General features: G+C 43.8%; 1 long non-coding RNA gene across 2 annotated transcripts in view; it reads left to right on the plus strand.

Moving 5' to 3' along the window:
• LOC138847421 (uncharacterized) overlaps positions 1–3647 on the plus strand; it is a 51211-nt gene extending 47564 nt beyond the window's left edge. For both annotated transcript variants that reach the window (XR_011385232.1, XR_011385231.1), the window contains exon 3: positions 2526–3647. This is a non-coding gene — a long non-coding RNA (uncharacterized lncRNA). The remainder of the gene's footprint in view (positions 1–2525) is intronic.
• The last annotated feature ends 18951 nt before the right edge of the window (positions 3648–22598 follow it).

Below are 22598 nucleotides of genomic sequence, written 5' to 3' on the forward strand. Positions count from 1 at the left end.
GGAAAGCAGTAACAGATGGCCCAAGTCCTTGGACCCCTGCACCCATGTGGGAGACCTGGAAGAAGCTCCAGGCTTCTGGCTTCAGATTGGCACAGCTCCGGCCATTGTGACCATCTGAGGAGTGAACCAGTGGATGGAAGACCTCTCTCTCTCTCTGCCTCTGCCTCTTTGTAACTCTGCCTTTCAAATAAATAAATAAATCTTAAATAAATTAAAAATTTACATTTAACTGTTGAAGAATATTTGGATTATTTTTAGTTTTCAGCTAATACAAGTAGGACTATATGAATGTTCTTATGCATGTTTATCAGTGAGCACATGTTTGCATTTCTTTGGGGCATTTCTGTGGGAGTAGAATTGTTGAGTCATAGCTTACGTACATTATTGGCTTTAGCAGATACCATGAAGCCATTTTATAACAATTTATACTGTGTTTATACCAATTTATACTGTCACTTATAATATATGACAGATCTAGTTGTTGGTGTTGACTGCCGTACTAATTTTAGCCTATTATGGCAATGACAGGTATTCCTGGTAGTTTTAATTTGCATTTTCCTGATATCTAAGATATCACATGTGTATTATTAGCTGGTTGGATACCAACTCTTGCAAGCATTTTCTCTTGGATTATCTCATTAATTTGTAGAGGTTCTTTTTATGCTTTGGATAAAAGTCCTTTTTGATTTTGCAAATATTTATTTTACTGGTTTTCTTTTCATTCCCTTCATGATATCTTTTACTATCAACAGTTGTAGTTGAGTTTCAATTGTTACAGAATATATTCCTTTTATTTAGCATTTTTGACCTGTTTAGACTCTTATGAAACTGTAGTCTTCCTATTTTTTCCTTGTTGAATATTATGATAGTGGTGAATTAAATCTGTGAATATAGAATGGATTAAAATTATGGCTTTGCAAAAACTGGTGGAGAGAGGAGGGAGGGAAAGGGATTGGTGGGGAGCAGCGGAGTGAGGGAAGTGTGGTTGTCTTCTTGGAACTGTACCTATGGAATGCAAAAGTCTATTCTCTTTATATCAATAAATTTTTTTAAAAGACAGAATTAAAAAATATTCAAAGAAAAGAAAAGTCTTTGCCTTCCCTAAGGTCATGAAGATATCTCATTTTTTGTCTAAAATTTTCATTGTCTTGCGTTTAGAAGGTTCACCCACCTGGAACTGCTTTTTGTGTATGGTGCGAGGTAGGATTCAAAGTGATTTTACCCCTGTGGATATCCAGTTGACCTAGCACTGGTATTTGAAAGTAACATCGTTTCCTTTCTGCCTGCAGTGATAGCTTTGTTATAAGTCAGGTGATTATATAAATGTGAGTCTATTTCTGGATTTTGATTGTGTTCCAATTGGTCTATATGTCTAACCTTTAGGAAATTTTCACTGGAGGAGAGGTTTATGAAGAAGGTGGGACCCCAAGGAACCCGTGTTTGGTCATGACTGTGAGAGAAGCAGGGAGAAGCCCACCCAGCTTCTGGAGGCAGCCAAGGCCGGGTTCCAGAGCCTCACCGTGTGTGTGTTACAGGGCCCAGTGCCTCGGTGGCACTGGCCATAGAGTCTCCCCTGGAGAAGTCCAGGGTATAAAATGGACACTGCCCTTGACCTTGTGGATGTGACACTTTAATTCTCTGCTCCTTCCGTAGGGCTGAAATATTTGAAATCTCTGTGTTTGCTTTCTCTGAAACCAATTTGCCTCTGCGTGCTCCTTCCCCAGTATGCTGTGAAATACAAGGTCTCCTTGTAATACTTTCATACACTGCTTACTGTAGTTTAATATATGAGCCACTGCATCATAGTCTGGAGGTTCAGAATTACCTCGAAGTAATCATTTCCTAGAGGGCTGGTAGTAAACATTCTGTCACACAGCTATAGATTGTCACCTGCCACCATCAGTCAGCCCCCAGGGAGATATTAGTGGGGGAAGATACAGGAGCAAATTGAGAACTAGTGAGTGTCTGCATGCGGCAGCCAGGTCTCTGAAGAGGGAAGCAGACTTGGTGGCCTGTGACAGGCTGGCTTTGTAGGGGGTGAGTTCCTTCTGCACCAAAGGGTCGGAGACTATGGATCTGAGCCCTCAGTGGTTTGTTGGCTCAACTGAGCTCCAGGTTCATGGCATCCTTGAACCATAACCTTGGCTCTCAGATGTCCCTCCTAAATGCTGTTCTTCAGCCCAAAGCCTTCACCTGCATTTGCAAAATAATAATTGCCATTTTTCAGCACTCTGCCCCAGGGAGTCTGCTGATCCTTTTCATGGATCATCTTACTAATCCTCAGAGTGACCCCATGTTAGCCCTTATTTAATAGCTGAGGAGGCTGAGGCTTGGAGATGCCGGGAAACTTGCAAAGGCCCACCGCTGGTCAGTGGTGAGCCAGGCTTTGCACCCCAGGTGTCCTGCGTCCAGAGGCCAAGTGCTAGGTCACCAGGTACTGCCTCTGTCACACGGCTAGCTCTACACTAGGCGGGTTAGCTCATGTCCCCACTAAGCACTGAGATGCTGTTTTCCTTATCACGCAGATGGAGAAACTGAGGCTCCGACAAAGCAGCTGCTCATCTAGGTTCAGTGGCTTCACTCCAGGGCTCTCAGGAGACACAGAGCTTCTTCCTCGAAGAAGAATGTGAGTGAAATACATGCAAGATGTGAGCAACTTCATGAAGTAGACCTAATGGCTTGGTGAGCTTTGGCCTCATTCTCCAACAGGGGCAGATCAGGGTTTAGGGGGTCGGACCCTTATACAGTTTAGATGATCCCCTTAAAGATACAAAATTATTAATAAAACTTAGGTATAGAAGTATACATTTATTTACCAGATGTTTTCAAATGAGGAGTCCTGAAACTTATATTCCGTAAACTTCATGGTAAATTCTACTGGTTCCTAGCCTCTTGTGGATCTCACGTTGGATGTCAATCTTCAATGATCAGAAACCTTTTCCCACCCCAACTGGACTTAGGGAAATCTGAAATGGAAAGAAGCTGGGTGTGGCTGACTTGGGGATATGCAGCACCTCAGCATGTCTGTGGGTTCAGCCCGGCACTGGAGCAGGGGAGTCAGAGGGCCCTGCTTGACCCTAAGCTGGTGTTACTCAAAGTGTGGTCTCTGAGTTGTTCACCTGTGAGTAGTTTGCTGTCAGTCCAGGGCAAGGTCAATTAGATGCCTGGAACTGGGAATTGGAAACATTCATGGCAGTTTAGCACTGTGCTTTCCTGAGGGTGCAGGCTGGTTTGAGTATTGCTGAAACTTTGATGAGTTCCATGTGCTGCCAGCTGGTGATATCTAATCACGCACAGTAGAATGATTCATCAGTCCACAATGTCTTAGGAAAATGCAAGTCTGAGTCTCCATCATTGACAGTTTGAGAAGAGCTGGCTTAAGGCTTATTAAGAATGTTGCTGTTTTGAACACACCCAGGTATCAACATTTCATTTCACAAATGAGCAAACCTCAAACCAAACCAAGACAACAGCAGCAACAACAAACTTCCAAACTTAATCTGGTAATATTTTACTTGGGGTCTAGTTTGGCTTTTAACTGGTTAATCACATTGGTTTCCAATTTCACTCAGCCTTAGAGGAGATGATTCTGGTGTTTCTCAAAGAGTGGCTCTAGGGTACTCACTTATATTCCAATTGCCTGGGAATCTGCGTTAGTTTTTTTTTTTTTTCAAAGATTTATTTATTTATTTGAAAGGCAGAGCTACTGAGAGGCAGAGGCAGAGAGAGAGAGAGAGTGAGAAGTCTTCCATTGCTGGTTCCCTCCCCAGGTGGCTGCAACAGCTGGAACTCAGCCAATCCAAAGCCAGGAGCCAGGAGCTTCTTCTAGGTCTCCCACTTGGGTGCAGGGGCCCAAGGACTTGGGCCATCTTCTACTGCTTTCCCAGGCTTTAGTAGAGAGCTGGATTGGAAGTGGAACAGCTGGGGCTCAAAGTGGCCCCATATGGGGCCACATGGGATGCCGGCACTGCAGGCAGTGGCTTTCCCTGCTATGCCACAGTGTTGGCCCCTCTGTGTTAGTTTCTATCTGTGTAACAAATCACCATGCACTCAATTAGTAAATTTTTAAGATTTATTTGAAAGGCAGAGTTACAGAGAGAGAGAGAGAGAGAGAGAGAGAGAGATAAAGAGATCTTTCACCAGCTGGCTCATTCCCCAAATGGCTGTAATGGTCCAGACTGGCTCAGTCCAAAGGCAGGAGTCAAGAACTCCATCTAGGTCTCCCACGTAGGTGGCAGGGGCCCAAGCACTTGGGCTGTCTTTTGCGGGAGCTGGATTGGAAGTGGAACTTGAATCAGTGTTCCAATATTGGATGCCATCATCTCAGGTGGTAGCTTAACCTGCTGTTTCATAATGCTGGCTACTCACACACTTAATTTAAAAAGCACAGATTTATTATCTCATCATTACCATGAGACAGGAGTCTGGACGTGGGGTAGCTTGGTCTAGTGCTCAGGATCTCCCCAGGGTGAGGGCATGGTGTTGACCACAGATGGAGCTTGGGGATCTTTTACACGTTGGTAGGTGGCAGAATTTAGTTTCTTGAGGTTGTAGGACTGAGACAATCAGTCTCCAGTGGCTGCACACCACTCTCTGCTGTGTGGCTCTCTTCACAACATGAAGGTTTGATTTCTCAAGGCCAAGAACAGAGTGCCTCTGATACTTTGATCTCTCTGACACCTTCTGTCTCTGGCCTGTATATCTTCTAAACACCTCATCTGATTAGGGCCCACCCCAGAAAATTCCCTACTTGATCAATTTAAAGTCAACTGATTAGGGACCCTTATTACATCTACAAATACCTTCAATAAAGTATAAGCTTATCAGGACAGTGACAACCCTCCTGAACACCGGTCTCACCCATACTCAAGGTGAGAGAATTACACAGGGCATACACAGAGAGGGGCAGGGCTTATGGGGGTCATTTCAGAATCCTGCTTGTTCAGAAGTCAGTTCACCAAGTCAGTTCTTGGCTCCTACATTCAGAGGGATGACTTAGTAGGCGTAGTGGAGCCCCAGAATTCATACTTTAACACCTCTCCCAGCTACTTTGGAGCTTTCTGAGTCCTAAAGATTTGGGTTTGATTCCTACTGCTGCCACTTTCTGTGACCACTCCTTGTCTCCAACACTCGGTTTGTTCACTTGTAAAGTGGGGACAGTACGCCCTACCTCACATTGAAGAGAGGATTGAGATACTGCAGAACAGTGGTTTTCAATCCTGCCTGCACATTAGAATCATGGGAAGGTGCCCTGCTCACCTCTGATGAGTTGAGTCAGGATCTGCTGATGGCCTTAGACATCAGCACTTTTTGGAAGCTCCACAGATTATCCTGATGCATCATTGACATCAAACAAGTGAATCCTAAATCTCAGTGACCTGTGATAGCAGACATCTTCTCACTCATGTGTCTGCAGAGGGGTAGGGTTTGTTCAGTTGGGCTGTGCATGTCTTCTTTGTCTTGTTGTGGGACCAATAACTCTGGGCAATGCTCTCATTGTGGTGATGGCCGGGTGTGAGAGATTGGACGTACGTGCTACTCCTTGAGAACTGTTACTTCGTCCCACATTTCATTGGCCAAGCAAATCACATGACTAAGCACAACCTCAGTGGGACAAGGAGGTAGGCTCCACCCACAGTGGGAAGCAGTCTCAAGACACGTGTTTAGGGAGGGTTTGGAGTTGGGAACAATAACCTGATTCAGGGCTGGCGCTGTGGCATAGCAGGTAGAGGTGCCGCCTGTGGTGCCAGCATCCCATATGGGTGCTGGTTTGAGGCCCAGCTGCTCCACTTCTGATCCAGATCCCTGCTATGGCCTGGGAAAGCAGTGGAGGATGGCCCAAGTCCTTGGGCCCCTGCACATGTGTGGGAGACCCAGAAGAAGCTCCTGGCTCCTGGCTTCAGATCAGCGCAGCTCTGGCCATTGCGGCCATCTGGGGAGTTAACCAGTGGATGGAAGACCTCTCTCTGTCTCTGCCTCGGCCTCTGCCTATCTGTAACTCTGTCTTTCAAATAAATAAATTTTTTTTAAGAAAAAAAAATTCATCAGTTATCGAGCACTGACTCTGGCCAGTGGTGCTAGCACGTCACAGCCTGCCTGCAAGAGTAGGTACTCAGTAAACATTGTGTATTCTTCTAGAATGCAGGATTCCATTACTTCCTCTGAGGCTGTGGTGTAGGACACATTCTCCTTCCCTGAGTGCTTCCTTCCCACCCTGGCATTAAGTCAGTCTTCAGGGAGAGAGGAGCTTCCCAAAATGCACCACAGGCTTGGAGTTCCTAGGAAGAGGGAGCCCAATTGGAGGCCGCCAGAACTATTATTAGCTACTTAAGTGTCTATTTGCCCATCTACCACTCACAAAGCACTCTATTTATTTGCACACTCTGTAATATGGCAGTGGAGGGAGAATTCATTAAGGCAAATTGTGAGGGCAGCTTTCAAAAAAATTTCATCTCTTTGTTTTATGCAGCGCATAGTTCCCTGTTTAATGAGAACTTGGCAAGTCCATTTTCCTTAAGGGTTTAATAAAAGTATAATTTAAAAAATTAAGACAGATGGGGAAAGTGCCTAGAGAAGCTATTTCCACAGTGCTGCAAGATGGCTGGGAAGAAGAGACACTCCAGCAGCCACCAAGAGTCCTTTAAGGTAACACAAAGCTCCAGCCGGGGTTGATGTGGCCAAGGGATTCTTGCCAAATAGATAGGAATGAGATTTACTGGTTGAGTAATGGGACTGTTAGTAGCTGGCAGTTTAATTAATGCTGATATAAGAGCTTTGCTTTCTTTTAGAATTGGAACCACAGAGCCCTGGAGAAGGAGACATATTTTTAAAACTTTCTGAATAATTGTGACTGCCTTTGGAGGGAAGAGAACGGGATGTTGGGGGATGGGAAAGTCTTCGGGTAGTGGAACCAGTGTCCCGGTGGTTTTCAGCTCCGCACATGCAGCATATCCAGGGCAAACTGTCACCTGCAATTTGGTTTTCTTCCATTCTGCTGCTGACATTGGCTTCTTGAAGCAGGGCAGAACCTGAGAGTTATTTTCACAACACTATTAAAGAAAGTAAGACAGTATTGCTCTCATTTTTGAGTGTGTTTTTAAAATTCATGGTCACTGGGAAGCTGGTGGTCTTATCACCTTCCCCATTCACAGAGCAGGAAACCCAGCCTCAATCACTCAGAAAATGCAGGGCTGGGACTTGCTGAGCCCTGTGTCCATGTCTGAAACCTTATTCTACCCTTTATCTGTAATGCATGGGACAATCAAAGCCAGAAGTGGGGTGAAATTCTCAAGGTTGACTGATCAGGGGATGCAGAGTGGGGGCCTGGCTTTTTATCCAGTATTCGTTCCCATTACTGCTCTCAGATTTACTTATTTATTTTTTTTCAAAAAAGATTTATTTGTTTGGAAGGCAGAATCAGGAAGCAGGAGAGAGAGAGAGAGAGAGAGAGATCCTCCATCCACTGGTTCACTCTTCAAATGGCTGTAACAGCTGAGACTGGGCCAGGCTGGAGCCAGGAGCTTCATCTGGGTCTCCCAAAAGGGTGTCAGGGGTCCTAGCATCTGGGCCATCTTCTGCTGTTTTTCTAGCTGTATTATCATGGAGCTGGATTCGAAGTGGAGCAACTAGAACATGAACTGGTGCCTATATGGGATGCCAGCATCACAGGTGGTGGCTTGACCTGCTACGCCATGCCAGCCCTGCCAGCTCTCAAATTTAATGTGGGAATTCTGATTCACTTTAATGTTAGTCTGCGTAATGTCCATTAAAGATATAGGTATGTTCCCTCCTCATCGTGAATGCAGCAAGCAGAACTCACATTTGTTAGAGGGCTTACTACATTGCAGGTATTCCACTGAGTGCTTTGTGTTCATTGTTTCATTTAATCCTCATAATAAATGCCAGGACAAAGGTATGTTACTAGCTCCACTTTATTATTATTTTTTATTTGAGTAGGAGAGAGAGAAAGAGCGAGTGAGAGAGTGAGCACTTCTGGCTGCTGGCACACTCCCCAAATGCCTGCAATGGCTAGGAGTGGGCCAGTCGGAAACTCAGTGCAGGTCTCCCATGTGGGTAGCAGGAACCCAGTTACTTGAGCCATCCCAGGATCTGCATCAAGGAGCCAGAGCCAGTCATCCAACCCAGGTACTGGAATATGACATGGGAGGCTTCATTGCTAGGCTAAATGCCTGCCTCTCGCCACTTTCAACGTAAGGAATCTAAGGCTCTGGGAGGTGAACTGCCTGTACAAGTTCTCACAGCAGGAAATGGCCCAGACGGGATTCACACTCAGGTCTGCATGAGTCTCACAAGCCTTTCTACTGACTCTCAGGGCAAAACAGGAAGGATTGCTGGATTTTCTTCTACTTCCCTTTTAGTCATGTCCCAGGCTGTGTCTGGGATAATTGAGAGTAGTTAATGAATTCAGCCTGTGATGCCCTAGGAGTAATTTTTAGCAACTTCCTGCACAAATCCTTCTCCAGAGTGGGGAGAGTTTCCTTTGAGCATCCCCCTGATGGGCATGTTGTTTTATGATCTCCTTTATGTGAAAGATAAGGAAGCTCTTAGACCTTGCAGAGATGGTTGGGTCCCTGAGTGCAGAGGGAGCAGTTCAGCTGTTTGGGAAACACTCTCTTCCCACGTGGATGGCAGGGGCCCAAGTACTTGTGCCATCTTCTGCTTCTCAGGTGCATTTGCTGGGAGCTGAATCAGAAGTAGGGCAGCCGGACTCGAATCTGCACTTACATGGGACGCCAGCATCACAGGTGTTGGCATAAGAATCTGTGCCATAATGCCAGCACCATGTCTTCCATTCTAAAGTAGTTAAGCACTTTTTTTGTTTGATTACCATGTTATCAAATACAGCTTGAACTGTTGGATAAAGGTCAGAAAACAGATGGTTTCCAGTGGATGGCGAGAATTATTTCTTAAATTCACATTCACATGATCTGGGTTGGTAACTCACTTGAATTGCTTTCTTCCTCTACCAAATAAAACAGGCAGGCATGTTTTGACCTAGCGAAATATTTGTGTTTTCCATTTAGGACTAGTAGAAGTGACTTAATATCAGTCAGCCTCTGTTCTCTGTTAGTAATGTCCATGCCAGACATCACTACTAACAGACCATGGCGCTATTGCCCGCTCAGACTAGTTGTGGTGTTAAAATCCTTCCCAGGATAAGGGTTCTGGGCAACCACTGCCCCTAATGAAAACTGGACTAGAAGATGAAATCTGTCGGCCGAGCTTGGCTGTTCTACACCCTTCGTGGGTCTAGAGACCCACGTTTTCCTATCAGACCTCCTCAGATACAGGCCAAACTGGATTAAATTAAGATGCTCATCAAGGTATCTGATGAAACAGCAGCTGGTGTTCCAGTTCTTCCCTGGAAGTGGAGGCTTAGGGAAGTGACTGTCTAAGCTCACTCAGCCAGTCAGCGAAGAGAGTGCAGCAGATCTGGGAGTCAGATAGGCCCAGGTTCATGTCCTGACTGCACCACTTCCTAATTCAGTGGTGTGGGCCAGGTTACTTCCCCTCTCCAGACTCAGTTTCTTCTTCTGTAAAATGAAAACAGAATGCTGCCGACCTCATTGAGGGATCGTGTGGGTTAAATGAAGTGGTACATACGCAATGCCTGGAAAGTAGAGGAAGTGTCTAATAAATGCTAACCATTATTTTTCCAGTTTTCTTAAAAATGTTATGCACAAAACCCTTAGAATACATGATTATGAAATCTGAAAAGTCTGTGAGGTGGGCACCACTCTCCACATTTTACAGATCATGAAATGAAGGCTCAGGGAAATAAGTTGGCCCTCCCTACTCACATTGAAAGCAAATAGCAGAGCCGGAATTCAAATCCCAGACATGGCAAGACATATTCCTCATCTCCCTCAAGTCCTGTTCAGACCTCACCATTTCCATGAGACTTACCCTGACTGTGCTGTGTCATTTCAATACCTCTCTGTGCCTCCTTACATGATTAGTGCTTGCTACTTTTTATTTTCCTCTCTAGAGCACTTTTTACCTTCTAACTTACTATCTTACTGTATAATTCACTTATTTATTTTGTTGCCTGCCTTCCTCCTACTTGACTATAAGCCCTACAGGGCAGGGAATTTTAATTATTTTGTTTACTATTATATTCTCTGGTGCCTGGCATATAGTAAGTGCTCAGTAAATATTTTCTGAATATCTGCCTGAAGTCTGCCTGGCTCACAAGCTTCCATTGCACATTATAACCTGAACAATTTAAGCTGGGGCTATAATTTGTTGAATGTCTGTCATCTAGAGCCTAGGCATTGTCGAGGCATCACAAAAACACACTCTTGTTAGATTTGACCAAACCTTTTGTAGAAGGGATGATTATCTAAGCCTTGCTATTGAGGGAAGATTTGATGCCCATCAGGTAGCTACTCAGGAGTGAGAGGGGAGCCATGTCCAGGCCAGCTGGTCTGCAGGTGCTGTTCTCCTTCCCCACCCCACATACTACAGGAGGTGTGCTTTATTCAGAGAGAGAATGATTCTCAATACTGTAGATGTGCGTAAGTTTGCATAATTATGTGCATGTACCACTCTAGTAAGGTAACATAGATGGTGTTAGTTTTCCAGCTACGATCACCATAGCAAATTACCACAAAGATGGCTTAAACAATGGAAATATATTGTATGCCAGTTCCAGAAGCTGAAAATGCAAAGTCAAGGTGTTGGCATGGTTGGTCCCTTCTGAGTCCTAGGGAAGGATCTGCTCAGGCCTCTTCCCTTGGCTTATCCATGGCTGTCTTCTCACTGAGTCCCTTTGTGTCATTCTATGTGTTTGTCTTTGAATTTACTTCCCCTTTTTATAAGGACATCGGTCATTTTGGATTAGGACCCACACTACATTCGGAATTTGGAATGGCCTTATTTCCAAATGAAGCTGCTGCATTCTGAGGTACTGGGAGGTTAGGACTTCAACACATGAATTTTTTTTTTTTTTTTTTTTTTTTTTTTTTTTTTTTTTTACAGGCAGAGTGGATAGTGAGAGAGAGAGACAAAGGTCTTCCTTTACTGTTGGTTCACCCTCCAATGGCCGCTGTGACCGGCACGCTGCGGCCGGCACACCGCGCTGATCCGATGACAGGAGCCAGGTGCTTCTCCTGGTCTCCCATGGGGTGCAGGGCCCAAACACTTGGGCCATCCTCCACTGCACTCCCGGGCCACAGCAGAGAGCTGGCCTGGAAGAGGGGCAACCGGGATAGAATCTGGCGCCCGAACCGGGACTAGAACCCGGTGTGCTGGCGCCGCTAGGTGAAGGATTAGCCTATTGAGCCGCGGCGCTGGCTAACACATGAATTTTTGTGGAGAACCCATTTTGATCCTTAACATAGATTTTATGTGAAATATATAAAATGAAGTTTTAGAAGGATACATAGAAATATTCTAATGCTTTCCTCCCCCAATGGGTTTAAATTTTGATAGCTTTATTAAGATGTAATTCACATATCATAGAATTCATCCATTTCCAGTGTACACTTCAATGATTTTTAGTATATTCACAGAATTGTGCAACCATCACTATTAGATATTGGAACATTTTGGGGCCGGCGCCGTGGCTCACTTGGTTAATCCTCGACCTGTGGCACCAGCATCCCATATGGGCACTGGGTTCTAGTCCTCTTTCAGTCCAGCTCTCTGTTGTGGCCTGGGAGGGCAGTGGAGGATGGCCCAGGTGCTTGGGCCCCTGCACCTGCATGGGAGACCGGGAGGAAGCACCTGGCTCTTGGCTTAGGATTGGTGCAGCGTGGACCATGGAGGCCATTTGGGGAGCGAACCAACGGAGGGAAGACATTTCACTCTGTCTCTCTCTCTCACTGTCTGTAATTCTACCTCTCAAATTAAAGAAAAAAAAAAGAAATTGGAACATTTTTACAATCCCCAACAGAATCTCCCTACCATTAGTGTCACTCTCCATTTTCCCTCAAATTCCCCCCATCCTCCAGGCAACCACTAACATACTTTTTGTCTCTATAGATTTGCCTATACATTTCACACAAATGAGATCCCTAATATGTGGTCCTTTGTGACTTGCTGCTTTCACTTAGCATAATATTTTCAAAGTTCATCCACATTAAAGCATGTATCAGTACTTAATTCCATTTCGTGGCTGAATATTCTATTGTGGATAGACCATATTCTATTTATCAGTTGATCAGTGGATTTTCATTTGAGTTGTTCCTACTTTGGGATCTTATGGATAGTAGTATAGTGAACATTTGTACACAAGTTTTTATGTGGACTTGTGTCTTTATTTCTCTTGATTGAATAAGTAAAAGTAGGATAACTAAGCTATAGATTAACTGATTAACTATTTTTAACCTTTTGAAGAACTGGAAAACTATTTTCCAAACTGGCTGCCTCATTTTACATTTCTATTAACAACGTCAGGGTTTTAGTATATCCGCATCCTCCTACTGTTTGTTATTATTTGCCTTCTTAATTGTAGCTACTCCAGTGGGTATGAAATATGCCTTGTAGTTTTGCATTTTCCTAATGCAAATCATGTTGAGCATTTTTCACGTGTTTGTTGACCATTTGTAAATCTTTTTGGAGGAACGTCTATTCAGATACTTTGCCTGTTTTTAAAATTGGTTTGTTTGTATTTCCATTACTGGATTACCACAGTTCTTCATATATTCTCAATATCTCATACATATTTCTCTCATTCTATGCTTGTATTTTCAGCTTCCTGATAGTATCATTTGAAACAAAATATTTTAATTCTTATGAAATCTAATTCTCTTTTTCTTTTGTCATTTCTGCTTTTGGTGTCATATTTGAGACATCAAATATAAAGCCATAAGATCCTGTTTCCTTCTAATTTTATATCTTTAGCCCTTACATCTAAATATATTATACATTTTGATTTCATTTTTGTATATGCAGGAATGGGGAACTTTTTTCTGCCAAGGGCCTTTGGATATTTATAGCATCATTCATAGGCCATGCAAAATTGCAACTTAAAAATTAGCCAGCTATAGATTTATTGAATTAACTGTGATTTCCTTGGCAGGTTCGCACCAGGTTCTTATAACGCCTGTGGGCTGGACGTTCCCCACCCCTCTATAAGGAATAGGACCAACTTCATTCTCTTGTATGTGACTATCCAGTTGTTCCAGCACCATTTTTGAAAAAAAATTGTTGTTTGTCAGTTGAATAGTCTTGGTTCCCTTGTCAAAAAGCAATCGGCTCTTTTCCAGTGTACAATATATTGTTATTAACTGGTCACCATGATGTACAGTAGAGCTCCTGAACTTGCTCTAACCAGTCAATCAGCAATAAATTGGCCAAAATATAAGAGCTTCACGGTTTTAGTCCATTTATCTATATGTCTGTGTTACTCTACTGCACTGTTTCAGTTCTATAGCTTTGTAGAAAGTTTTATCTTAACATGTGAGTCCTCCAACTTTGTCTTTTTTGAGAATCATTTTGCCTATTCTGGATTCTTTCAATTCCATATGAAACTTAGTGTCAGGTGGCCAAGTTCTGAACAAAAAAAAGCCAGCTGAGATTTTGATAAGAATTACTTTGAGTATGTAAATCAATTTGTAGATTATTGCCATTTTACAGATCTTATGTCAACATGGGATGTTGTTCCTTTTATTTATGTCCTCTTTAGTTTCTTTCAGCAATGCATTGCAGTTAAGGGATTAGCTTTTGCATTCTGGCATAGAAGTTGCCTGCCTTGATAATCTGTGGCTCAGGAATTTAGACACACTTATGAGGCCAGTGTAGGTCTTTGCTGTGTGGTGTTTTATTTGGCCTTTTCCTTCTGTAGACAGCAAATACAATCATTGTGGCGCTTGGTGAATAGGAGAATGAGCTGGGTCCTCTGCTGCATGTGATTTCCTTATCTATCCCAAGTGATGATGAGAACCATGTTGATTTCTTTTTTATTTATTTAAACTTTTTATTTATTTATGGGAGAGGTAGAGTTACAGAGGGAGAGACAGAGAGAAAGGTCTTCTGTCTGCTGGTTCATTCCCTAAATGGCCACAACAGATGGAGCTGAGCCAATCTGAAGCCAGGAGCTTCTTCCAGGTCTCCTACGTGGGTACAGGGGCCAAGCACTTGGGCCATCTTCCACTGCTTTCCCAGGCCATAAGCAGAGTGCTGGATTGGAAGAAGAGCAGCCGGGACATGAACCAATGCCCTTATGGGATACTGGTGCTACAGGTGGAGGCTTAGCCTTCTACACCACAGCACCAGCCCTGATGAATGTTTCTTTATCAATTACTTCATTGAATCTTCTAAATATCTCAGTGAAGTAAGACAGATAATTTCTGTCTTGCAGATGGAAAAGTTGAGATTCAAAAGGGCACACATCTAAAAAGGAACAGAGCACGTAGTTGAACCCAAATGTCTTTGATACCAAACTTTGATCACTTCCAGCCCACTCCACCATGGCATTTCCCAAAAGTGTAGAATTTTCCTGATAAGCTGCTTTTATATTCTCCTTCACTTTGACTGAAGACCTTCTAGTTTTGGGTACAGTGTTTATTTGCTAGAGTCCCCCTTTTAAATCACCAGAGCAGCAGTTGGCTTCAACCTTAGCAGCTACTTGATTTTCATCTTTGTATCACAATTTTTGAGAACCAGATACTTGGTCAACTCAAAAAACTCATCATACCTAGTGAGAGGATTCAATTGTACACTCAAGCTTTGGTGTCTGTGGGAGCTTGCTTCCAGTGTCTCACTGTGATACCAAAGTCTTCGGATGCTCAGAGGTCCAACATAAACCAGTGTAGTATTTCCACAAAACCTATGCAGTTCTTCCATATACTTTAAACCATCTGTTGATTACTTATAATAATTAATTCAAGGTAAATGCTATTTGCATATTTGTTACCCTGTATTGTTTATGGAATAATGACAAAATAAAAAAATCTTTACATGGTTAATACAGATGCAATTAAAAATATTTTTGACCTGTGGGTTAGTTGAATCTGGGGATGTGACACTTTTGGATACAGAGGGCCAATTGTATACATATCCCAGGACTGGAAGCTCCCAAGAAATTCTGCAACAGCATTCTTGGGGTCAGAAGAAGTTGTGGGGACTTTTTTTTTTCTTATGAAGAATTCAATGTGATTTCTATTTCAGGTTAATCTTGATAATACTAGAGTAATGTCATCCACCCATCTACCCAGCCATTTATCCATCCATTGATCTATCCATCCATCCAACCATTCATCTACCCACCCACCCACCTATTTGTCCGCCTATCCATGCTTCTACCATCCATCCATCCACCCCCCTACCCACCTATTTTTCCTTCCTTCCTCCCTCCCTCCCTCCCTCCAACTCACCCATCCACCCATCTCCTTAGCTTTCAAATAAGGATAATACCAGTGCCCAGTTTATGTGGTTGCTGTAAGAATTAAACAAGGGCACATGCAGGAAGTACTTAGACTAGTACTTCGCATGCCATAAGAGTTGATTAGGACCTATGTGAGCAACTTCTATAATCCTGGCTGTGTTCTGGTTATCAGAGATAACATCAGAAACAGACAGACGAGGCCTTGCCTTCCTGGTGACGACCATCTAGATGGAATGGGAACACATTTTGTCATTGGGTCAAACTTGCCTCTTCCCCTCACACTCACATGTGGACATGGACAAAAACTTAACCTTCCTGAATCTGCTTTCTCATGTGAGAAGTAGAGATAATGATAATTATTACATAATTATCAGAATTCAATCACATAATATATGTAAAGCACTTTACTATCTGTGATGAGATCATTTAAATATGTTTATTTTTCTTTTAACATGGATACTTTTTTTCAGGAATAATCTTTATTTTTAAAGTTTTTATTTAATGAATGCATTTTTTCATAGATACAACTTTAGAGAATATAGTGGTTCTTTCCCCCATGCCCCCCCCCCAACTCCCATCCCACCTCCCTCTCCCTCTCCCATCTTCTTCATTATATTTCAATGTTAGTTTGACTTTATATACAGAGGACCAACTCCATGCTAAGCACAGACTTCAACAATTTGCACCCACTCTCACACACAACATATACAGCACAGTTTGGGAAGAAAATTTGTAGTTGATTCTCATAGTACAATTCATTAGAGACAGAGGTCCTACATGGGGAGCAAGTGCACAGTGACTTCTGTTGTTCCTTTAACAGTTAACACTCTTATTTATGACGTCAGTGATCAATGGATACTTTTTTTTTTAAAGAAATCAACAATGCTGTCCTGATGAAGTAGGCAAATAATAATAATGATGATGATGGTTGCCATACATTGAGTGCTTATTATATGCCAAGTCTTTACACTCATTCTCAATTTATGAGAATGAAAATAAGAAAGCAAATACTTACATGTGCCTATGACAGGCCAGGCATTGTTCTAAGCACATTATGGTGTTAATTCACTCCTTTCACCCTCACAACTACCATATGAAGTAGGTACAATTATCCCTATTTTATAATAGAAGAGGTAGAGGCTCAGAGAGGCAAAGAAACGTGCCTAAGCTCACATAGATGGTAAGTGGTAGAACTGGGTTTTTAACCCAAATCTATTTGACTCTGGAGCTTTCATGTTTAAGTGCCAGATTACTGGGCTTGTCATACAGACAGGTGGCTAAAAATCTCACAAGGAAGTGATGGAAGGGATTCTGAACCCAGTGAAGGCTTCACCCCCGACACCTGCAAACTGAGGTGCATTCCACTGGGCCCTGTGGAAATTCCCTTGTGTCAGCAGGATGCCCGTGTTACACAGTTCCCCCTGATTTCACACACAGGCAGCCTTGCCAGATTCTCCTGTGACTATGAATCTGGAGGGTCCGTTGGAGAGATTTGGAGTTCTTTATTCTTGCTTGGCACAGAGGCATTTGGGAGACATGAAAGGTAGCAGTTATTTATTTCATGAATAGATAATGGCAAGCCATTTAGAGGGAGCAGTGGCAGGAAGATGAGAAAGCTATTAATACAGTGGGAAGCTCATTTCTTTCAGAGTGGTCAGCAGCAGTAGAGGGGACAAATGAGAAAATATTGCACTGGGTGCTCCTGACAACACAAATTGTTCAGGAGACATTAAAGTGTGTTCTTCACCATCATAAACATTTTTTTTATGTTTATGAGATCTGTTCAAAGGCATCTTGATGGATGAAACTCAATAATATTCACTGGCGTGTGTGTGTGTGTACGTGAACTTGTGTTTCTTTTGTTCTAGTATCCCTTGTAAATTATTTCTTGGAGTTGATACATCTAACAGTGGCAAGGCTGGGCCTTCCTACAGCAAAGTCAAGTCTGTTCCCCTTGATTCTCTGGGTGATTGTGCTGCTCTTGGTGTCTGTCACGAAGCAGGTGGGGCTCTGGGAAGCTGGGAGCTGATGTGAGGTGGGCTGATGGGGGCAGAAGAAATGCTCTGATTTGGAGAAGTGGGAAGCAAGGAGGAGCATGGAGATAAAAAGGAAGTGGCAATGTTTTCTTGCAGATGTTGGGAACTGTGTGTTCCTATCCAAAGAGGGGCACAAGGAGACAGCATTTGGAGTGGGGTATCCTTGCACCTCTGAGCCACATGGAATATTCAAAATGGATGGGATCCTGTTCAAACCTCTTAAGGTAAAACTATCCCCTTGACATGGCTTTGTTCCACTTGCCATAATTGCTGACCGTAGCATAACAGCTGCAATACCCTTACTTCCTTAGAGAATGCTTTCAGACATATAACTCTTAAAACCGAGAAAAGATGGTACAATTATTATCTCTATTATTTTCAATGAAGTGGATTTGTCAATTTAACTAAGTACCTGACTGCATTAGACAATCTGCTGATTTGATACCTCTTCCCCTTTTTTCCCCGCCAAGAAATTGGTTTATTATTTGCTCTGGGACTCATACACATAGACAATGTAACTGTTAGTGATGAATTCATTTTTTAATCCTTTAAACAATTTTTCAGACTAATTAAAAACACAAGTATACGAGTCAAACACACCAGGGTTAAATGCTGGCACATTTGCGTCCTGGTGGTATGATTTTGGGGAAGTTACTGAACCTGTCTGTTTAAGCTTCAATCTCTTCATCTGTAGAATGGGAACAAGAAGAATTGAACTTATTTGTTTGGATTGTGGACACTCATTGCAACAATGCAGATAAAAAACAGTATGCGGCCGGCACCGCAGTTCACTAGGCTAATCCTCCACCTGTGGCGCTGGTACCCCATGTTTTAGTCCCGGTTGGGGTGCCAGATTCTGTCCTGGTTGCTCCTCTTCCAGTCCAGCTCTCTGCTGTGGCCTGGGAAGGCAGTGGAGGATGGCCCAAGTGCTTGGACCCTGCACCTGCATGGGAGACCAGGAGGAAGCACCTGGCTCCTGGCTTCAGATCGGTGCAGCGCCAGCTGTAGCGACCATTTTGGGGGTGAACCAATGGAAGGAAGACCTTTCTCTCTGTCTCTCTCTCACTGTCTAACTGCCTGTCCAAAAAAAAAAAAAAAAAAAAAACCCAAACAAACAAAAAAAACAAAAAGCTTAGTACGCAGTTGGCACATAGTTGTCTTCTAGTGTTGGTTATTATTACATTCGTCATTGGTGTCACCACTGTTAGAAGGGAGGGGTTGGAGAGAACAGGTGGCCTAAGGTTTCCTTCCATTCTCAGGGAAGTTTGAGGAAATCTGGACTGTTTGTGATACAAACAGAAAGAGTGTGTCCATTAGAGGTAATCAGTGGCCTCGCTGGGTGGCTGTGCTTGTCACTAACCCACTGATGTCCCTGAGCACACCGAACTTGGCTACTGGGTTTTCATGTGCTGAGTAGTTACAGGTGGTTACATCCACTGTCATTTATGGAGCTGCGCTGAAGAATGGGAACCTGACATGCACCTCACCGGGCACTGTGTCTTTGGCAAGGGCACACACAGCTGCACTAGCTCTCATCTCTAAAGACCAAAATGCTGACTGGGGTGTTGGATGTTGGATTTGAGTGTTCAAGGCCCTCATGCTGTTGGTAGGCTGTCCTGCTCTTGGCTCTGTATACCTTTCCAAGTGCCTGGTAAGCCTGTCATGTCTGTGTTTCTGTGACAACCCAAGCCTCACTATTGGTTGAAAGCATCATGAAATTTGCAGATCTGCCTGGACTCAGATTAACATTGCCTTTTATTCATTGCATAATATTAGGCAAACTCCTTAATCTTTCTGAGCCTCAGCTTTCTCACCTGTAAAATGGGTTCATAGATTTGTGAATACTTAAATGAGATAATTAATTCCAAATTCCTAGAACAATGCTAGACTCAAAAACTGATCAATGACTGTATAAAACACCAAGTATTATGCCCTGTACTGGGTCTGGGTGAGAGAGTTTCCCCAGAAATCTCTCCTGCTCATTAGGGACCTGTGTAAGTTAGAAATCAACTCTACAGTGATAAAGTTGCCCCTTGGCTAGCATTTAGTTCTTCCTGGGCTCTGACTAGGAAGTGTCTTAACTTCCAAGTAGAGCATGAGTTCTCTTAGGCCTGAGAAAGTCTAATTCATGCCTAATTCCTCTCCTCTAGTGTTTGGCAAAGTGCTGTAAACACTTACTGAAGGACTTCAGCCTGGACAATGTGATGATGTTAGGCAAAGAAGGCCAGGCAAAGGAGTTTAGCAATGGGGAGCCATGGAAGGCCTTTGAGCAGATGAGTGCTATGTTCGTATTTATATTATGCGTCTCTGTAATAATGATGATTATAATGACAATGGTGCGAACAATGGCAAAATTTGAGCTTCTGTTTCATACCAAAAATTGTGCTTAGTGTTTTGCACTTGTTGCGGCACATCATTTTGACAGTGGCCTTGTGAGCTTAGAATATTGGATAATTGTCTCTGTGCTACATGGATCGAAGGACAGAATGACTACCGTCTTCTGAGATATGATATAGGCCTAAACATGGGAGGGCAATGAAAATGAAATTGACAAGCTTCTAAGCATATAGCATCCATTTGTCCAGTTTACAGGTCAAAGAGCTCCTTAGATGAGTGAAATGTCCACCCAAATCAATTTAATCCCTTATGTCACAGCAGCCAGAGTAGGCAGGGCTTGCTCAGAAAGAACCTTTTCCGCGAGGCGTAAGGGGATGATGTGACTCACTTGTAGCCGGGTCATCATGTTCCTTGAGAAGCACCTGTGACGGGAGTTTCATTGTGCAAAGCATGAAATAGCGGACTGGGGGCAGTGTTCTCTCAGCTCAAGGCGGTGCTTTCCTGACTTAAGGTTTCTCTTTTTCTTTAGCGAAAAGCTTCTGATGATTCTGAGAATTCTGGCTGCCTGTGGACTACGTAGTTTCTCATCCACACTTTCAGTTCCTCTTGTCGCTGCTATTCAGCCAGAAACCAGTGTCATTCTAGCAGCTCTCTCTGCCCGGTCTTAGCAATGCTTCTACTCACCAAATACGGTCCCCTAAGAGCTCGCTTGCTCTCTCTCCCTCCCTCTCTCTCTCTTTTTGACAGGCAGAGTTAGACAGTGAGAAAGAGAGAGAGAAAAGTCTTCCTTCTGTTGGTTCACCCCCAAAATGGTACTACAGCTGGCATGCTGTGCCAATCCGAAGCCAGGAGCCAGGTGTTTCCTCCTGGTCTCCCATGGGGTGCAGGGCCCAAGCACTTGGGCCATCCTCCACTGCCTTCCCGGGCCACAGCAGAGAGCTGGACTGGAAGAGGAACAACTGGGACAGAACCAGCACCCCGACTGGGACTAGAACCCAGGGTGCTGGCGCCGCCACAGGCAGAGGATTAGCCTAGTGAGCCGCGGCGCCGGCCCCCTGAGAGCTCTTAGCTCCACCCTCTTCTTCCTGTTCCCACTGCCACCACCACCCAGGGTGCCACTGCTGCTCATAGTAGGACTGAGACAGCCTCCTGGCTGGTCGCCCTGCCCCGAGACTTGCTCTCTAACCTGTTCCTCACAATGTGACTAGAATGTTCTTTCCAAGGTTCAGATCTGATCTGTGGTTCTCTTGCTTTAGAATCCAAACCCCTTGTCCTGGCATTCAAAGCTGGACATGACCTGGTCCCTCCCCATCTCCCTTTCTGAAGCTCTTGCTCCTTGCAGATCCCAGCTGTGCCTCATCTTCACGTGGTCCCAAAGCTCCAGGCTCTCTTAGACTCTTCCAGGGAGTCCAGCCCTCCACCTGACACTGGAAAGCCCCCACAAGTGACCTCGTTTCTCCTCCCACTCCCTCCCTCATGCTCCCATCAGCATGTGGGGCCAGTAAATGAGGGCTGTATTTCCCCAGGAGCTCCTTCTAGGGCTGTATCTGCGGATCTCGCTCAGATTGATGAACTTTCAAATGATGAGGTTTCCGGGGGCATTTATTGGCATATAAATCAAAATCCAATTTATGTGGAGGAAAATCCCAGCTGGTTTACATGGCAGGATTTTGAAACAGTTTTTGCCTTGTGTGCGGCCTCTCATATGATGTAAAATGATTTTGTCTTCCACAAAGGAAGCTTGGCTTTTTAACTTTGCCAGCACTTTCCTGGGGTCACCCTGGCACAGAGTTCAGTTTGCACACCTTGTGAACACCTGAGGTTGTCAATGGACGATAGTGAGCTACTGGGGTGAGGAGAGGAAGTGGAATTTCTCAAGTGCTTCTGTGTGTCAGGCACATCCCTGCAGTATCCTATTTTAGCTCTCGCAGTCGGTGGGGTGCTTGACGTCCTAATCAAAGCCCTTGGGCTCCATGTGATAGAGGGTCTATTAGTTATCAGTTGCTGCACCCCAAATGGACACACATTCCAAATACAATATATCCACACTTATTATTTCACAGTTTCTATGGGTCAATAATCTAGACATATAGTTTAACTAGGTTTTGGCTCAGGGTCTTTTCAAGATTGTGATCAAAATATTGGCCAAGGGGGCTGGCATTGTGGCATAGTGGGTAAAGCTGCTGCCTGCAACGTCAGTGTCCCATGTGGGCACCAGTTTGAGTCTGGGCTGCTCCACTTCCAATCCACTTCCCTGGGAAAGGCAGAGGAAGATGGTCCAAGTACTTGGGCTCCTGCCATGCAAATTGGAGGCCTGGATGAATATCCTGGTTCCTGGTGTCAGCCTGACTCAGCTCCATGGTGGCCATCTGGGGAATGAACCAGCAGATTGGAAGATCTGCCTTCCTCTCTGTCTCTCCCTCATTCTCTGTAACTCTTTCAAATAAATAAATGAATCTTAAAAGAAAAAGGTATTGGCCACATCTGTGTTCTTATCTGAGATTCGACTGGGGGAGAATCTGATCCTAAGTTCATGTAGCTATTGGCAATGATCCTAGAGAACTGTAGAGTTGACAACTGTAGTTTCTTGTTGCCTGTTGGCCAGCGACATCATCCTTCTCAATGCCGTGACTTATCTTCTTCCAAGCCAGGGAGAGAGTCCTCAGGCAAATTAAATATTATGTTCTTTGTAACACTATTACAGAAGTGATATCATTCCATCAGCTTTGTTCTAACAGTTCATGGAAAGTGGAAATAAAAGATAAGTTGATTGAGGTGCAAAAATTTTTGAAATCCAAGCAGTTTTTTTTTTTAACTTTTATTTAATGAATATAAATTTCCAAAGTACGATTTATGGATTACAATGGCTTCCC

This window comes from Oryctolagus cuniculus, chromosome 21, assembly GCF_964237555.1.
Source record: "Oryctolagus cuniculus chromosome 21, mOryCun1.1, whole genome shotgun sequence".
Lineage (NCBI taxonomy): Eukaryota > Metazoa > Chordata > Mammalia > Lagomorpha > Leporidae > Oryctolagus > Oryctolagus cuniculus.